Source organism: Pongo abelii, chromosome 7 (assembly GCF_028885655.2).
Source record: "Pongo abelii isolate AG06213 chromosome 7, NHGRI_mPonAbe1-v2.0_pri, whole genome shotgun sequence".
Taxonomy (NCBI): domain Eukaryota; kingdom Metazoa; phylum Chordata; class Mammalia; order Primates; family Hominidae; genus Pongo; species Pongo abelii.
This window is the reverse complement of record NC_071992.2, coordinates 143,769,633-143,787,142: the sequence shown is the minus strand read 5'-3', so window position 1 is coordinate 143,787,142 and position 17,510 is coordinate 143,769,633. Positions and strand designations below refer to the sequence as shown.

The 17,510-nt window shown below is 40.9% G+C and overlaps 1 long non-coding RNA gene across 1 annotated transcript in view; it reads left to right on the top strand.

Moving 5' to 3' along the window:
* The first annotated feature begins 609 nt into the window (after positions 1-609).
* The window catches only part of LOC134761969 (uncharacterized), a 146,428-nt gene continuing 129,527 nt past the window's right edge, over positions 610-17,510 (top strand). Inside the window, exons 1-2 of the long non-coding RNA XR_010141301.1 lie at positions 610-964; positions 17,300-17,434. This is a non-coding gene — a long non-coding RNA (uncharacterized LOC134761969). The remainder of the gene's footprint in view (positions 965-17,299; positions 17,435-17,510) is intronic.

Below are 17,510 nucleotides of genomic sequence, written 5' to 3'. Positions count from 1 at the left end.
TAAACTTCCCTTCTCGCTTCATTTCATTCATTTCATCTTCCAGGGCTGATACCCTTTCTTCCATTTGATCGCATCGGCTCCTGAGGCTTCTGCATTCTTCACGTAGTTCTCGAGCCTTGGTTTTCAGCTCCATCAGCTCCTTTAAGCACTTCTCTGTATTGGTTATTCTAGTTATACATTCTTCTAAATTTTTTTCAAAGTTTTCAACTTCTTTGCCTTTGGTTTGAATATCCTCCCGTAGCTCGGAGTAATTTGATCGTCTGAAGCCTTCTTCTCTCAGCTCGTCAAAGTCATTCTCCGTCCAGCTTTGTTCCGTTGCTGGTGAGGAACTGCGTTCCTTTGGAGGAGGAGAGGTACTCTGGTTTTTAGAGTTTCCAGTTTTTCTGCTCTGTTTTTTCCCCATCTTTGTGGTTTTATCTACTTTTGGTCTTTGATGATGGTGATGTACAGATGGGTTTTTGGTGTGGATGTCCTTTCTGTTAGTTTTCCTTCTAACAGACAGGACCCTCAGCTGCAGGTCTGTTGGAGTACCTGGCCGGCTGTGTGAGGTATCAGTCTGCCCCTGCTGGGGGGTGCCTCCCAGTTAGGCTGCTAGGGGGTCAGGGGTCAGGGACCCACTTGAGGAGGCAGTCAGCCCGTTCTCAGATCTCCAGCTGCGTGCTGGGAGAACCACTGCTCTCCTCACAGCTGTCAGACAGGGACATTTAAGTCTGCAGAGGTTACTGCTGTCTTTTTGTTTGTCTGTGTCCTGCCCCCAGAGGTGGAGCCTACAGAGGCAGGCAGGCCTCCTTGAGCTGTGGTGGGCTCCACCCAGTTCAAGCTTCCCGGCTGCTTTGTTTACCTAAGCGAGCCTGGGCAATGGCGGGCGCCCCTCCCCCAGCTTGGCTGCCGACTTGCTGTTTGATCTCAGACTGCTGTGCTAGCAATCAGCGAGACTCCGTGGGCGTAGGACCCTCTGAGCCAGGTGCGGGCTATACTCTCCTGGGGCACCGTTTCCTAAGCCCGTCGGAAAAGCACAGTATTCGGGTGGGAGTGGCCCGATTTTCCAGGTGCCGTCAGTCACCCCTGGAAGGGGTACTCCCTGACCCCTTGCGCTTCCCGAGTGAGGCAATGCCTCGCCCCTGCTTCGGCTGGTGCACGGTGCGCTCACCCACTGACCTGCGCCCACTGTCTGGCACTCCCTAGTGAGATGAACACGGTACCTCAGATGGAAATGCAGAAATCACCCGTCTTCTGCGTCGCTCGCGCTGGGAGCTGTAGACCGGAGCTGTTCCTATTCGGCCATCTTCAGGTCTTGTCTTTTTATGGTGAGGCCAAAATTTTCACACAGGCCTTTTTTCCATCCCAATGCTTACCCAAGTCAGGGAAAAAGGCATTTACTTTCCTGGCCGGTAAGGGTGGTGGAACATTATTATTTATTTAAAACCCATTACCTACAAATCTTTTGCATGGAACCAATTAAGAAATCTCTTAAAGAAAAAGATAATATTATACTTGGTGTAACACAGTTTTTGAGGGTCTTTTTAATGTGTTAGAAAGCCTCATAGGTCTTGACAATTTTTTTTATGTCTCCCTTTTAAAAGCAAGGCTGCTGCCAGGGAATTTGGACTCTGGTGGTAAGTGCTGGTTGTGGTTTTCCTCAGAATAAAATTATGGGCATGTTGAAGGTGGGGTGAGGCAGAGAGTGGGAACACGCAGGGAATGTGGGCACTTATGTCGGTTAAGGTGTCAAATTTTACATGTCTGGGTTTTGTTTCCACTAGGCTTCACTCTCTGAAATCACCATTCTGTTATATATGCTTACTGGAAAGGCTGGCTCTGTTTCAAAGAAATCTCTCTGAAATGGGGACATCAGAATGTAAAAGTTGATGAGATGGTGGAAGGGCCAGTTTTAGATGGAGGCAGCAAAGGTGCTATAATTTGAAAGGGCAGTATGAAAAACAGCCTTTCCTGAGATTCAACAGCCTGGAGTTAGAGCCCCAGAAAACAGTGGTGAGCATTTGGTCGACCACTGTGTCATCTTGGGATGTCTGTAGGCTTTGCTTTCTCAGTAGCAGGCTGGATTCTATAACCTTTAAGGCTGTAAACTGTCTTTTGCATATAACCTGTCCTGAGTCTAATATCCCTCTCCTGGATATATTAGTGTCACCATTCTTACACTGGAGATTCATTCCTGTGGATTATGTTCTTGATTTTTGTTTTATTTTTGGAGACGGAGTCTCGCTGTTGTCACCCAGGGTGGAGTGCAATGGCATGATCTCGGCTCACTGCAACCTCCGCCTCCCAGGTTCCAGCAATTCTCCTGGCTCAGCCTCCCGAGTAGCTGAGATTATAGGTGCCCACCACCATCCCTGGCTAATTTGTGTATTTTTAGTTCTTGCTTTTAGAGAGAGTAGAATGTATTTCTAGGCTTCCCACAGCAGAGGTCCATCAAAAGATATTTAAGCTCTGACTGGAGGGGAATAGAGAGTGTGGTCAAGCACATGTGCACACACAGCCTGTGACTGGCCAACTGCTCCTTGGGTTTCCAGAATTTTTAAAATATCTGCCAAAATGCAGATATCATCCCATTCCTCCCTGTCTTTCTAGTTCTTTTAAGCATATTTTCTATCATGAACAGGACTCTGTACCAAAGGCAGGAGATACAATGCAACTCGTTCCCACCTATTCAGAAGCCTACAGCCAGAAGAAGAGATGGGAATGTGCAATGACTAGCACAACATAGTGTTATCATGATAGCATTTTTCAGTTCTGCATTATACTATGAAATATTGCATAACATTATGCAATAGTACTATTATTTAAGTTCTGCAACTACTATGCAATATTGCATAGTATTTTTAAGTTCTGGAGCCTGCCCATGTTCAGAATCCAAATCTCCTGTTTGCTAGCTGTCAGACCTGGGGCAAGGTACTATGACTTATTTTTGTCATCTGTAAAATGAGGAAACTAATATTACCTGACTCAGAGGCGTTGGGGGGGGGCGGGGAATATATATATATAGCCTGACACAGGGCCCTTAATAAATACTGGTATACCCTCAATAAATAAAACAGTGTGCCTTCAATAAATATTAGTTAACATTTATTTTTAATTTCAACTTTTATTTTAGATACAGGAGATACATGTGCAGGTTTGTTACATGAGAATATTGCATGATGCTGAGGTTTGGGGTACAGATTCCATCACCCAGGCAGTGAGCATGGTAACCACAAGGTAGTTTTTCAACCCATGCTCCCTCCTTCTCTACCCCTTCTAGTGTCTACGCTATCTATTATTCCCATATTTATGTCTATGTATGCTCAATATTTACCTCCCACTTATAAGTGAGAACATGTGATATTTGGTTTTCTGTTCCTACCTTAATTTGCTTAGGTTTATGGCCTCCAACTGCATCCATGTTGCTGCAAAGGACATGATTTCATTCTTTTTTTTATGACAGCATAGTATTCCATTGTGTGTATATGTACCACATTTTCTTCATCCACTCTACCGTTGATGGCCACCTGGGTGGATTCCACGTCTTTGCTATTGTGAGTAGCACAGGGATAAACATAAAAGTGCATGTGTCTTTTTGGTAGAATAATTTATTTTTCTTTGGGTGTATACACAATAATGCAATTGCTGGATCAAATGGCAGCTCTGTTTCAAGTTCTTTGGGAAATCTCCAGACTGCCTTCCACAGTGACTGGACTAATCTACATTCCCACCAAAAGTGTATAACCGTTCACTTTTCTCCACAGCCTCACCAGCACCTGTTATTTTTTGACTTTTTAATAATAGCCATTCTGCCTGGTGAGAGATGGTATTTTATTGTGGTTTTGATTTGCATTTCTTCAATTAATGATGTTGAGAATTTTTTTCATGTTTGTTGGCTGCTTGTATGTCTTCTTTTGAGAACTGTCTATTCATGTTCTTTGCCTATGTTTTAATGGGGTTGTTTTTTGCTTGTTGATTTGTTTTAAGTTTCCTATAGATTCTGGATATTAGTCCTTTGCTGGATGCATAGTTTCTGAATATCTTTTCCTACCCTGTAGCTTATGTATTTACTCTATTAATAGTTTCTTTTGCTGTACAGAAACTCTTTAGTTTAATTAGGTCTCACTTGTCTATTTTTGTTTTTGTTGCAACTGATTTTGGGAACTTAGTCAAAAATTCTTTGCCAAGGCTGATGTCAAGAAGAGTATTTTCCAAGTTGTCTTCTAGAATTTCTATAGTTTGAGGTTTTACATTTAAATCTTTGATCCATTTTGTATGTGGTAAAAGGTGGGGTTCCAGCTTCAATCTTCTGCATGTGGCTAGCTAGTTACCCCAGCACCATTTATTAAAGAATGAGTGCTGTCTGAATTGCTTGTTTTTGTCAGCTTTGTCAAAGATAAGATAGTTGTAGGTGTGCAGCCTTATTTCTGGGCTCCCTGTTCTGTTCCATTGGTCTGTGTGTCCATTTTTGTACCAGTAGCATGCTCTTTGGGTTATTATAGCCCTGTAGTATAGTTTAAATGTTGGGTAATGTGGTGCCTCTGGCTTTGTTCTTTTTGCTTAGGATTGCCTTGGCTAGGGTCTTTTTTGGTTTTATATAGAAACCAGATTTTAGAATAGTTTTTGCTAGCTCTGTGAAGAATGATGTTGGTAGTTTGATGGGAATAGCACTGAATCTGTAAATTGCTTTGGGCAGTATGGCCATTTTTACGATATTGATTCTTCCAATTCATGATCATGGAATGGTTTTCCATTTATTTGTGTCATCTCTGATTTCTTTGAGCAGCATTTTGCAGTTCTCCTTGTGGAGATCTTTCACTCCCTTTGTTAGCTGAATTTTCAGGTATTTCATCCTTTTTGTGGCTATGATAAGTGGGATTGTGTTTTTGATTTTACTCTCAGTCTGGACATTGTTGATGTATAGAAATGCTACTGATTTTTGTACATTGATTTTGTAACCTGAAACATCATTAAAATTGTTTATTAATTCTAGGAGCCTTTTGGTAGAGTGTTTTGAATTTTCTAGGTATAGAATCACATCATCAGTAAAAAGAGATAGTTTTATTTTTTTTTTCTTATTTGAATGCCTTTTATTTCTTTCTCCTGCCTGATTGCTCTGGATAGGACTTCCAGTACTATGTTGAATAGGGGAGGTTAGAGTGGACATTCTTGTCTTGTTTCTGTTCTCAAGGGGAATCCTTCCAGCTTTTGACCATTTAATATGATACTGTTTGTGGATTTGTCATAGATGGCTCTTATTATTTTGAGGTATATTTTTTGATGCCTAGTCTGTTGAGGGTTTTTATCACGAAATATGTTAAATTTTATTGAAAGCTTTTTCTGTGTCAATTGAGATGGTCATACATTTTTTGCTTTTTAATTCTATTGATGTGGTGAATCACATTTATTGGTTTATGTATGTTGAACCAGCCTTGCATCCCAGGAATAAAGACTACTTGATTATGGTATATTAACTTTATGATGTGTTGCTGGATTTGGTTAGCTAATATTTTGTTGAGGATTTTTGCATCTATGTTCATGAGGAATATTGGCCTGGAGTTTTCTTTTTTCGTTGTGTCTTTGCCAGATTTTTGTATCAGGCTGATGCTGGCTTCACAGAATGAGTTAGGGAATAGTCCCTCCTCCTCAATTTTCTGGAATAGTTTCAGTAGAATCAGTGTCAGTTCTTTGTATGCCTGGTAGAATTCAGCTGTGAATCTATCTGGTCCAGAGCTTTGTTGTTGTTGTTGTTAGGATCTTTATTACTGATTCAATTTCAGAAGTTGATATTAGTCTATTCAGGGTTTTAATCTCTTCCGGATTCAATCTTAGGAGATTGTGTGCTTCCAGGAATTTATCTGTTTCTTCTAGATTTTCTAATTTGTATGCATAGAGTTGTTCATAAGTTCATAAGTCTCTGAGGATCTTTTGCATATCTGTGGGATCAGCTGTAATATCATTTGTTGTTTCTGATTGTGCTCATTAGGATCTTCTCTTTCATTTTTTTGTTAATTTAGCTAGCAGTCTATGTTTTCAAAGAATAAACTCTTGCTTTCATTGATTGTTTGTATTGATTTTTGCATCTCAACTTCCTTAAGTTCTCTAATTTAATTATTTTCTTCTATTTCATTTTAATGATTTATTTTCTTTGGGATTAGTTTGTTCTTTTTTTTTTTCTAATTCCTCTAGGTGCAAAGTTAGATTTTTAATTTGAGATGTTTCTAACTTTTTGATGAAGGCATTCAGGGTTATAAACTTTCTCTTATCACTGCTTTGGTTGAAAACAGTAATAGTAAAAGACTTCAACATCCCACTGATGGTATTAGACAGATGATCAAGGCAGAAAACTAACAAAGAAACTCTAGATTTAAACTCAACACTTGACCAATTGGACCTCATAGACATCTACACAGCACTTCACCCAACAATGACAGAATATTCATTCTTCTCATCTGCACAAAAAATGTATTCTAAGGTCCATTACATACTTGATCATAAAGCAAGTCTCAATAAATTCAAAAATTGAAATAATACTAAGCACACTCTGGGATCGCAGTGCAATGATAATAGTAATCAATATCAGGAAGAGCTCTTAATACTATACAAATACTTTAAAATTAAACAATTTACTCCTGAATAACTCCTGGGCAAACATCAAAATTAAGGCAAAAATAAAATATTATTTGAAATTAATGAAAATACACAACTTAACAAACTCTCTGTGATGCAGCCAAAGCCTTTTACATATTAATTCATTTATTTCTCCTGATAGTCTCTGAGTTGGTACTAGTATTATTTCTTATTCTATAGATGATAACACTAAGGCACAGAGCAGTTAAGTAACTTCCCTTAGATCACACAGTCAGTAGCTGAAAGCTTTGGGATATGACTCTAGGCAGTCAGGCTATAGAACCTGTGCCCTTCACCTCCTGCTCTGATAAATGGCTACTACTACAGCTAATACACATATTATGGTATTTGAATTTCATATCTCTAGAAAGTAGTTACTATAAGCCCTGCTTTCAATAATGGAGACACTGAAACTCGGAGAGGCCAAGTTACTAGGTCTACGACTCGTGGTAAATAGCAAGATCAATGAGTTTTCCACTGTCTCTCAATTTCATGGACAACCCTATCAAATGAGGCAGGGTATGTTAAATGTCCGAAGTTTTTATCTTATAGAATTAAGCTAAATATGAACCCTAGGACCAGGAACAAGAATATGTAATACTTATCACCTCATGGTACTTTGTATGAAGGCAGAGACCTGGAATATTCATAGTTACCTGATGCAAAAATCTAGACCTCTGGGGCCCATGCCATAACAGAGAATCAGAACCTCTGAGGTCAGGCTTAGAAATCTGTGGCTGACAAGATTCTCATGTGTTTTTTGATGTGTAGCCAATTTGAAAACCACAGCAACAGCAGAGCTGAATGCAGATTGCTGAGTGGCATTTCTCCACGAAGTGCCCCAGAGTGCGGTTGTGGGAGAAGCTTGGACAAGAGCCCCCAACTCTGATTTCAATTACTGACTCTGTCTCTCAGGGCTTGTTGACAATAAGCAACCCACTCAACTTCACTCAGCTACATTTTCTTCATCTACCATCGCAAGGAACATAAGTGTTAACACATGTAAAAGCCTAAGTACAAAAGCTGATGCACAAAATGCAAGTTTTCTTTCCCTACGAAATTGTTCTGAAAGGACTTTTTCAATTATAGAGGACTATGCAGAAAGAGTAGAATGATTTACTCTGAACAGTTCTACACACTCAACACCTGCCTTTTGTGTTGAAACATTTAATATCTTGTGGGCATATCTGAGATCATCATGGTTTCTAAATGCTCAAGTTTCTTGTTGTTGCTAATCCTAAGATATTTCCAGTAGTCTCTGAAGCTAGTTGTCTAAAACTTAATTATCTATAGATAAAGTTTGTTTCTAGAACACCCAGGCCCTCAATTTCTCTTTCTTAAGTCTGAAATCAACATGGTGGTGGATTGCCTCCCAAAATACGCCAAAAAGAAAAGGGAAGCATAAATTAGTTCCTCTGGGCTATGTCTAGTGGAGTAAAAACCCCATGTCTGTGTGTTCATCATTTACTGGGCATCTTTTGCAGCCTAAAGAGGCTAATCTGGTAAGCTCTAGTGGGTGGTGTTACGCTTCCAGCAAAGGAGAGATTTGGATGCCTTGAAATACATGGACAATGTCATAAGGTTACCCAGGTTGGAGAAATAACCCCATTAGTTATAAATAGCAATTTATGCTGCCATGAGTCCTCTCACAGATGACATCGTAAGGAGCTCAATTATTTTCTGATTCCTGCAAAAGTAGCTTCTCATAGAGAGAAAATAAAAATAAAATGGTTTCCAATCATGACTTGGTTCCCCTGTGACTTGGCTTCAGGGAAGGAAACTCACCAACTCAGACCAACCTGAGCCTTTTGTCTTCTTTCCCCTCTGAAAATTAATAAACTGACACTCTGGTATATCTCCTAGCTGCATAGGCACTTTGGTTAGCCTGAGTCAGGATGAACTCTGAGCGTTGAAAAGATGATTTTCTTTCCAAACATCCTCTCTTAAATGATGTCAAGGTCTTTGGCTCACAGTCTCTCACTCAAGTGATTTCAGCCCTGAACAGTTTGCATTGTGATGCCTGTTGGGGATACAAAAGCAGAACAAGGCACCATCCCTGTCTTCAAGGGGTTTGCAGTATTGCTGGGAAACAAGTAATCAGATAAATTTCAGAATCATACAAGATGAGACATGATCAGATACTCAATGGAACACATTTAAATGGGGTTGGAGAGGTAAGTTGGAGCCTAGGAATGGGGTTCACGTAGAAGTGTGGTGGTCAGAGGGAGAAGTCGTTGTCTTCTGCAGTCTAGATGTTTCCTGTTGGATTGGCCCAAGTGGGATAGGTAGGCAGGGAGCAGAGAGGATAGCCTGCCATGCCAAGAAATGGCCTGGGCAGAGATTCTAGACCACTTTGGAACCTCTATCATGGAGGTTCTGATTGTTGAATCCATGGACTCAAGCAGAAGGTCATGTCCTCCCCACTCCCAGAGATAAGAGGGGAGGTAACACGCCTGCAAAATAAGTGGTCTCCAGGCCAGGTGCGGTGGTTCATGCCTGTAATCCCTGCACTTTGGGAGGCCAAGGCGGGTGGATCACCTGACGTCAGAAGTTCAAGACCAGGGTGGCCAACATGATGAAACCCCATCTCTACTAAAAATACAAAAAATTAGCCGGACCTGTGGGCAGGCGCCTGTATTCCCAGCTACTTGGGAGGCTGAGGCAGGAAAATCACTTGAACCTGGGAGGCAGAGGTTGTATTGAGCCGAGATTGTGCCACTGCACTCCAGCCTGAGTGGCAAGAGCAAAACTCCGTCTAAAAAAAAAAGTCTCGAATCTGAATATGTCAGCAAATCTTTCTATATTGGCCAGGTTCTCAAAAATACTGGTCCTCTACTCTAGCCCAGTATCACCTTCCCTAAGGAGCCTGGGGAGCAGTTCTCCCAAATTATACACAGGGATATGCTCTGTATTTTTCCACTCATAATTAAATAAATATTTGAATAATTACTTGTTTAATGACTGTCTCTCGTACCAGATAGTCAGCTTCATTAAATAAAAAGTACTTAGCATGGTGCTTGTCTCCTAGTAAGGACTCAATAAATGTTGTCTCTTTGTGCTACTTGCGTTTCATGAGAGCAAAGCCTGTTTCTGTCTAGTCATCAGTGTATTCCCAGTGCTAAGCAAGACGCCTGGCACAAGAGAGTCTCAGTAACATATATATTCAATGAATAAACTCTTGGTTCCACCGCTCTATTCCCATCTTACCACCACAAAACTACTTTTCTTATAGCTTTCCCCAATTCAGTAAATGATAATTCTAATGTAGGAATTTTTCAGGTCAAAAACCTTACTGTCAGCCTTGACTCCTTTCTTTCACATCCAAGCCTATTCCAACAGCAACGGCAACCAACTCTGTCCTCAAAATTTACCCTTAAATAATGTCTTATCATCAATTCTCTTATGGCCACTCTAGACCAAGCAACCATGGCTTCCCAGCTGATCTGTCACTGGAGACTCCTGATGCATCCCTTGCTTCTGCACTTGGCCTTCTAGTCTCTTCTCCACAGAGCAGCCAGAGTGATTCCTTTCTAACACAATTCAGAGCATGACACTCCTCTGTCCACACATCTCCAATGACTTCCCTTCTTCCTGAGAGGAAAACTAAAAATTCCTTAATCTGGTCCACAAAGTCCCAGGTGAGTGACCTCAGCTGATCCTCTGGCCTTCTCTCACTGTCCTTCTCTAGCCTCTCAGCCTCCTCACTGTCCACAGCAGGGCAGGGAGCTTCCTCCCTTCAGCCTTTGACCTTGCTGTTCTCCACCTGGAAGTCTCCTTCCCAGACATCCACAGAGCTGGCTGCATCTACAGTTGGCATGGCGTGGGTATGAAGGAAGGAGTCAATGCTGACAGTGAGGTTTTTGACCTGGAAAACTCCTAGAGCGGAATCATCATTTACTGAGCTTGGGAAGGCTATAGGAGAAATAGTTTGGTGGCAGTGTGTGGAAAGGAACCAAGACATGTGGTTTCTCCCTCCTTTCTTTCAGGTCTCCCTTCCACGCCACCCTCTCAGAGCCTTGCCCCAATGACCTTATTTAAATGGATGCCTTGGCCTCTCCAGCCCTCCTCATCTCTTTACTACATTTTGTTGTCCTTCATAGCTCTTATTGACACTTGTCACAATACACATCTATTTATTTATTGTCCTTCTTCCACTCTAAAACATAGATGGGACTTTGACAATTTTGTTTAGTATTTACATATCCAACACCTAGATTAAGACCAGGCAGTTAGTAGGCAGGAGGCACCATTGTAGGTGTAAACCTTTTACCAGCATGATGTTTATTAATTACAACAATCTAGTAAAATAGGCACTATTATCCCCATTTTACAGAGGAGAACAAGAGGCTCACTGGATAAGCGGCCAATATCCCAGAGCTGGAAAGTAAAGAGACTTGAGCGTCCAACTCAGTTTGAATGACTCCAGGGACGTTGACTTTCACTACACCAGAATGCCTTGTCCAGGCCCATAGACCTACTGACAACATATGCAACTGCCTTGAGGTTTCTGGAGGGAGGTTTCAAGAGTGATGTTGAAATAACAGGCTTGTGTGTCAGTCACGGAGAGTTAGGACAGAGCAGTATTTACTGTCGACAAGTCAAAACGGCTTACCCTGGGTGACTAAACTGAACGCCTTCAGATTTTCCCTTTAGGAGGAAAAGGGAAACAGAGCAGAGCATGCGGAAAAAAGTGAAAGGTTCCTCCGGCAGGTCGCCAGGCTTTCCTGTCAGGACACTTCTGACATGCCCCTCGCAGGACTTATCACTCATAGAGGGGAAGATGAGTCTCATGCCACATTGTCTTGGGACATTTCCAAGGGAGGAGCTGGGGGGGGAGGGGACAGACTTAGCAATGGGTGGACCCAAAGTTAGCTTTGAGAATCCAGTTTTCTAATCACAGCTATCTTGGGAGGTTACAAGGCAACTGACTATTCACTAGGAATCAATTACATTGACTCACTAGGTTGGGATTTGACATCTTCTTGCTACCCTCAACTTCTCAGAAATAAATGGGGTGGGGATTGAGGTTCTGGGAATGGCAAGATTCTGAGCCCTGGATGATGGCTAAATGGAAGATCTGCTTGGGGTAGAATTCCAATATCAACAGTAGATAAAATTCTGAGCTGTAGTAAATGGCAGAATTCCATGCCTTAGTGAATAGTAGTATTCCATTATCACAGGCCATTGAGGACCCAGGCATGGAGGGTAAAATCTGGCAAAATGTGATGTGTAGAAGAATGGCAGGTGTCCTTGAAATCTGCCTAGACTCTTTCTTCCCCCTTCCATAATGGCAGGTGTCCTGAAATCTGCCTGGCCTGTTTCTTCCCCCTTCCAGCTTGGTTCAGAAAGTTTTCTTAGGCCCAAGGACTAGAGATTTGCAAACTCCTGGATGCTGGCTCTGCAAGTAGAGCTATTTATGACTCCCAGGGAGGATCATGCATTCCTTCAACAAACCTACACAGTTTGGGTGCAGCAGACATTTTTGTTTGCCTACCAATAGTCATGTTGAAGTTGGTTTTTCCCTTACCTGACTCTAATTATGTAGGTTGAATGAACCAGATGCATGCTTGCCTGCTTCCTTTGCAGCAGGGCAGCTATGTGAGCCAGCTCTGCCCAGTGAGATTTAAGGAGACTCCTGGTTATCTAGGATAGATTTATCTTCCTTCCTAAAAGGAGAGATACATGGCAAGTGCTCTCTCGCTCTCTCTCTCTCTCTCTGTTCTTCTCTCTCTCCTCCTGCTACACCACTCGCTCCATCTTGATTGCCTTGTGTTTCTTGCCTTTAAATGCAGTTATGTGAAATCATAATACCTAAAGATAGGGATGCCAACCTGAGCCCATGAGGGAAAGACTGAGAGAAAGTGAGAGACATCAATCTAATGCTTTGATATCACAAGCTATTTTATCAGCTTTAAAGCCCCCACTTCCAGACATCTTGCTAAATGTACATGTCTTTCCAGCAGCTTTAAGTCATTGGTCTGATTTATCTTACTTTTGGCATTTTCCTCCTCAGAAGTATCCTCATCTTCCATGTGAGGATTATTCAAAATATTTCTGAATGTGCAAGTTTCTACTGGGAACTGGTACAGGTTACAGGTTAGTGAATTTCCAGTTTGTAAATACTGAGTGGCTGGGAATCAACTCTCCAAGAGCCCATGTTAGGAAAGTATCATGTGTCTCAGACTCAGACACAAACAAGGTTAGGAAGCATTGCAATTGGTCATCTGTTGGGTTCAGTACAATTGGCAATATTTTTGTGTGGGGACTGTGCTTTATTCATTTCTGTATCCACAGGCCCTGAAACATTAATATGCATTCAGGAAATATTTACTAGTAGAAATTGGGCTGAGTACAGGAAGCTTTGACTTCTGGCTCTGGCTTTATTGTTAACATACTCTGTGACCTTGGTCAAGGCATATTATTCTTCTGGGCTTTAATTTCCTTCTCCAGGGTGGATTGAGAGTTTTGAATTAAATTTTCCCTGTTCTGTGACTACAACCAATGGGCAATGGAGCTGGAATTAAGAGCCTGAAGCTTAGAGGCAGATGGTCATCTGCTCTGGACAGGTCCACATACTTTATTCTCTAAACCATGTAGAATATTAGAAGTCAAATTGAGCAAAAGATGAATCAATGCATTATAAGACACAAAATGAAAATATGAGAGCATAATGAATCTTCTTGAGAGTGTGACTCTTGCTCAAGAGCCTTACAGGGTAAACCACCAAGAAAAAAATGGCAAATTTGGCAAATGAGGAAACTGAGGCATGATTAATTTGTTCGGTGTCACACAAATAGCAAATAAAAGGCCAAGATTCAACTACATGCACAAAGTTGAATCTTGTTTGTGCCCACGTAGTCTGCAGCCTACAGACTTTGCTGCAATTAATGTTGTATGGCATGTATTTTTTTTCTCATTTTCTTTGTTTCAGAAGTTGCTGCAGTTTTCTTCTTTTATTATGTGTTTTGGCCAAACTCACATGTGTGCTTATATGTGTGTATGTGGTATATGTAGTGTGTGTGGTATATGTAGTGTATGTGTGCTGGGTACTTGGTAGTTGCATTTGGTGGAGAACTTATTCTATATGTAGGGTGCAAAAGAAAGAAAGAGTCCTTTAACTCTTTAAAAGTATTAATACTTAAACTTGTTTTCATTTTGTTGACAAGTTCTTGTTTTTATGGGAATAAATGCAGTGGAATTAACCACATTTCTGGTATAGAATGCATATACCATCAGAGATCAGGTTGGAATGACTCCTATTAAGCAGGAAAGATTATGGGAGAGGTAGGAATTGAACTTGGTTAGTGGGACTTGGAGAATATTCTGGAAGAGAAGGCTTTATTTAAGAATACTTCTTAAATAAAAGGATTTAAGAATTATTGAGTAAAACTGTGGACTGTTTTCCCAGAAAAGGCATTAAGGTCAAGATCCCTGAAGTTCAATCTTGGCTTTTCTACTTTCTGGTTGTGTGACCCTGGATAAAGAAATTAAGCCTCAGTTTTTTTCATTTGTCAAATTAAATATCTCCTAGAGCTCTTTTGAAAACATTTAATTAATGCATGAAATGTGTTTAGATGAATGCCTGGTATATAAGTAAACACTTAGCCAATGTTACCTATTAGTATTTTGGAGAGTTTTGAAGTTTGTGCTTGACTTGATGTTTATCTTTTCATAGTTAAATAGCTATTGAGATTTCTCACTTAGTCATTGCTATTGACTCTAAGTTAAAAAATCACTTGATACTAAATGGCAGCAGGTATGCAGACAGTGGTGGTGGGTTTGGGAGTGAATCTTTATTTCTGATATTTCAAGATGGTTCATGAATATCTTGCTCAAATCCTAGCCAGGCAATATATGAGGGAACTCTGTAGATTTCTTCTTCCATGCTAGACCTTTACTGGAAGAATGCAGAAAATTAAACTTAAAGAATAAGCTTTTATACCTTCTAGACCAGGAGACTATGGGCATACAATAGAACTCACCCAAGAAAACAAGGATCAAAGGCAAAATGTGTGGTAGAAGCAATGAATGCCAAAGACATGTTCTTATTTTTTACTATATGGACCTCCTAGAAACTGAGGTTGTCATCCTAATTCCTGACACTGGCACTCCTTTCTTAAACTCTTCAATGGTTTCCTCTTTAGACTTATAGGATAGATGCTTATCTCTGAGGAACAGCATAAAAACCATCTATGATTGGAACCTGCAAACGTCTCTTACTGCATCCCTGTGCTCCCTTCCACCCTCCACTTCCCTGGTGAGACATGTGTGGTTTGTTGTCATGCTGTTCCAGCTCTCTGTGCTTTTGCTAATGCTGTTTCCACTGCCTGACTGCTTCTCCCAACATCTTTGGCTTTTATTCATCTTTCAAGTCTTAGCTAGGTGTCATTTCCTCCAAAAAGCCTTCCTGAGTCCACATTTGGCTTCATTGTCCTTTTCTTTATTCCCAGAATAACTTGTGGGCTTTCTCTCTCAGCATGATCATCTGTTTGTACATTAGTTTTTCTCTGCAGCCTGGGACTCCTTGAGAATAGGGCAGAAGTACTCATCAAATATCTGTTGACTAGAGATATTACCAGAGCAGCCCTTTGGAAGTATCCAGCTGAGCCAGTGGCGTGTTTTCCACCACTAGGGCAGAACATCTTTCCCAGTTGCTGCCATTTCAGCTGTTGCCAATCCTTTCACTAGTGCCAAGGCTAAAAACCTGGGAGGCATCCTGATTCTTCACTTTCCTTCACAGCCATGCCATAGCCATCAGCAGGTCCTGACAACTCCACTTTCAAGTGCATCCTTAATCTGACCACTTTCACTACCTCCAAGTCTACCCTTGTGGTCCAAGTCATTTCTGATCTCTCAATTTATCTCTCTGTTTCTACTCTTGTCAATTCTCCTCCTCCCCACCACCACACACACACACAAAGAGCCTATTCTGCATGTAGCAAATAGGGTGAGCCTTGTAACAAAACAAAACAGATGATGGTTCTCTTCTGTTCACCCGTCTACCTCCATAGCTTTATATTACCCTTCAAACACAATTCAAACTCTTGATATTCTGGCCTACAAATTCCACAGGCCATGAAAACCCCTCTGGCCACCTTTTACCTCATGTTCAATGTTGCCATTGCAGCCACATGGACTCATGGTGTTCTCGAATTTCCTGAAACCATCCCAATCTCAAGGCCTTTGCACAGGTTGAAATACTGTTCCTCCACTCTCTACCTGGATCACTCATTGATCAGGGCTCTGAGGCTTAGGGGAACATTTTCTGACCACTTCTCTAAAATAGCATGCCACTTGCTCATCTCAGAGCACTTTCTAAAATAGCACCTGAATTTGATTTCCTTTACCCCACTTATTGCCAGCAGTAATTACCTTTTTATAAAAAATTTGATGATGTGTGCACTATCTGTCTACCCCAGGTAAGATTCTGTTCCCCAGGCAGGAACAGAAGTTTCTTCACTGCTATGGACACACGGTCACACTCAGTGAATGACTAGATCAATGGAGTAATATCTATGATAATCTTATTGTGCTTGAAATTCTCTTTCCTTCACATTCTTATATTTGGATATTATAATGATGAGAAACAGTGCTGTAGAGTCGATCAGCAGGCTGAGAGATTATGATATTTTACGTCTTGATGTAGGATTCAAATATATTGTTTTTAAATCTTAAATAACATTTGTGTCAGTCCATTTTTATGTGAGTTCCCCAGGTTACTCAGGGAAAATTTACCTTCATGGGACTTGTTCTTTCTGCACATTTCTGGATCATTGGAAATGCTTATGAGGTGGAAAAAAGGCAAAGTCAACAGGTCAATAATTATTGAGTGGTGAATCTGCAGATTTACATAGCAATGCAAAAAGTCCCACCGTGTCTGTGTTCTCAGAGAGTATGTACTAACACTATAAAACTCACAGGCAGTAGAGAGAAATCCACAGAGGTATGAGTGGAAAGAGAGAGAGCTACAGTTTGAATACAGTGGAGATGTCAGTTCTAAATGTAGTGGATAAAGAAAACAGGGCATATAATCAAAATGACCCTTGGAATTTCTAACTGGGACTGTAAATCATCATGGAATGCATATTTTTGTTCACATAATCCTTTTACAGTGATATTTACTATTAAATATATATGGTTATTTTTATATAAATAACAAGTGATATAAAAATCAATGTCCTGAAATGCTAGACTTATGTGCAGTTACTTATATATTACTTTATTGGTAATATAAGTAAAGTAAGTGGTTACTGTGATAGGTGGAGGCAGCAGCAGTCCCTGTTTCCCATCTTACACTTTTTCAGAATAGATACTCCCTTGGTAGAATCATGGGCTGACACAATCACATTATAAAATTTTCTCTGGTTCTGTCTCTTCCCCTCTGGAACACACATGGATGATTCTTATTACTTAATGCACACATTAAATAACTGTATACACCATGAACTGGAGGCCTTGTGTTTTGAGCGAAAAGCTCTGGATTTGAGTTTGTGTTTCCAAACACACTTCTGAGGTAGAAATTGTCAAGAGCTTTCCCAAACTCTTTTTTTAATCCTCCTGAGCTCACCATCTCTGGGACTCTCTTGCAATTGGACAGCCATGCAATTGAGCTTCAGCCAATGAAACATGAATAGAGGGCGTGACACACAACCTGCCATGTTCAAGCCTCCATACTCTTTCCCTCCTCCAGCTTCGTGCTGATGAACATGGTCACCTTGAAAGGTGTGTTGAATACGGCAGAGCCAGAAAATGCAAGGAGCTTCTTCTCTGGATCACCACTTGAAGAAGATCCACTTGCTACTCAGGAACCCTATTTTGGACTGACGTAAGTAAAAAAAAAATTAATGTATCTTTACTTAAAATCACTGAGATATGGGGGTTTATTTGTTATAGAAACAAGC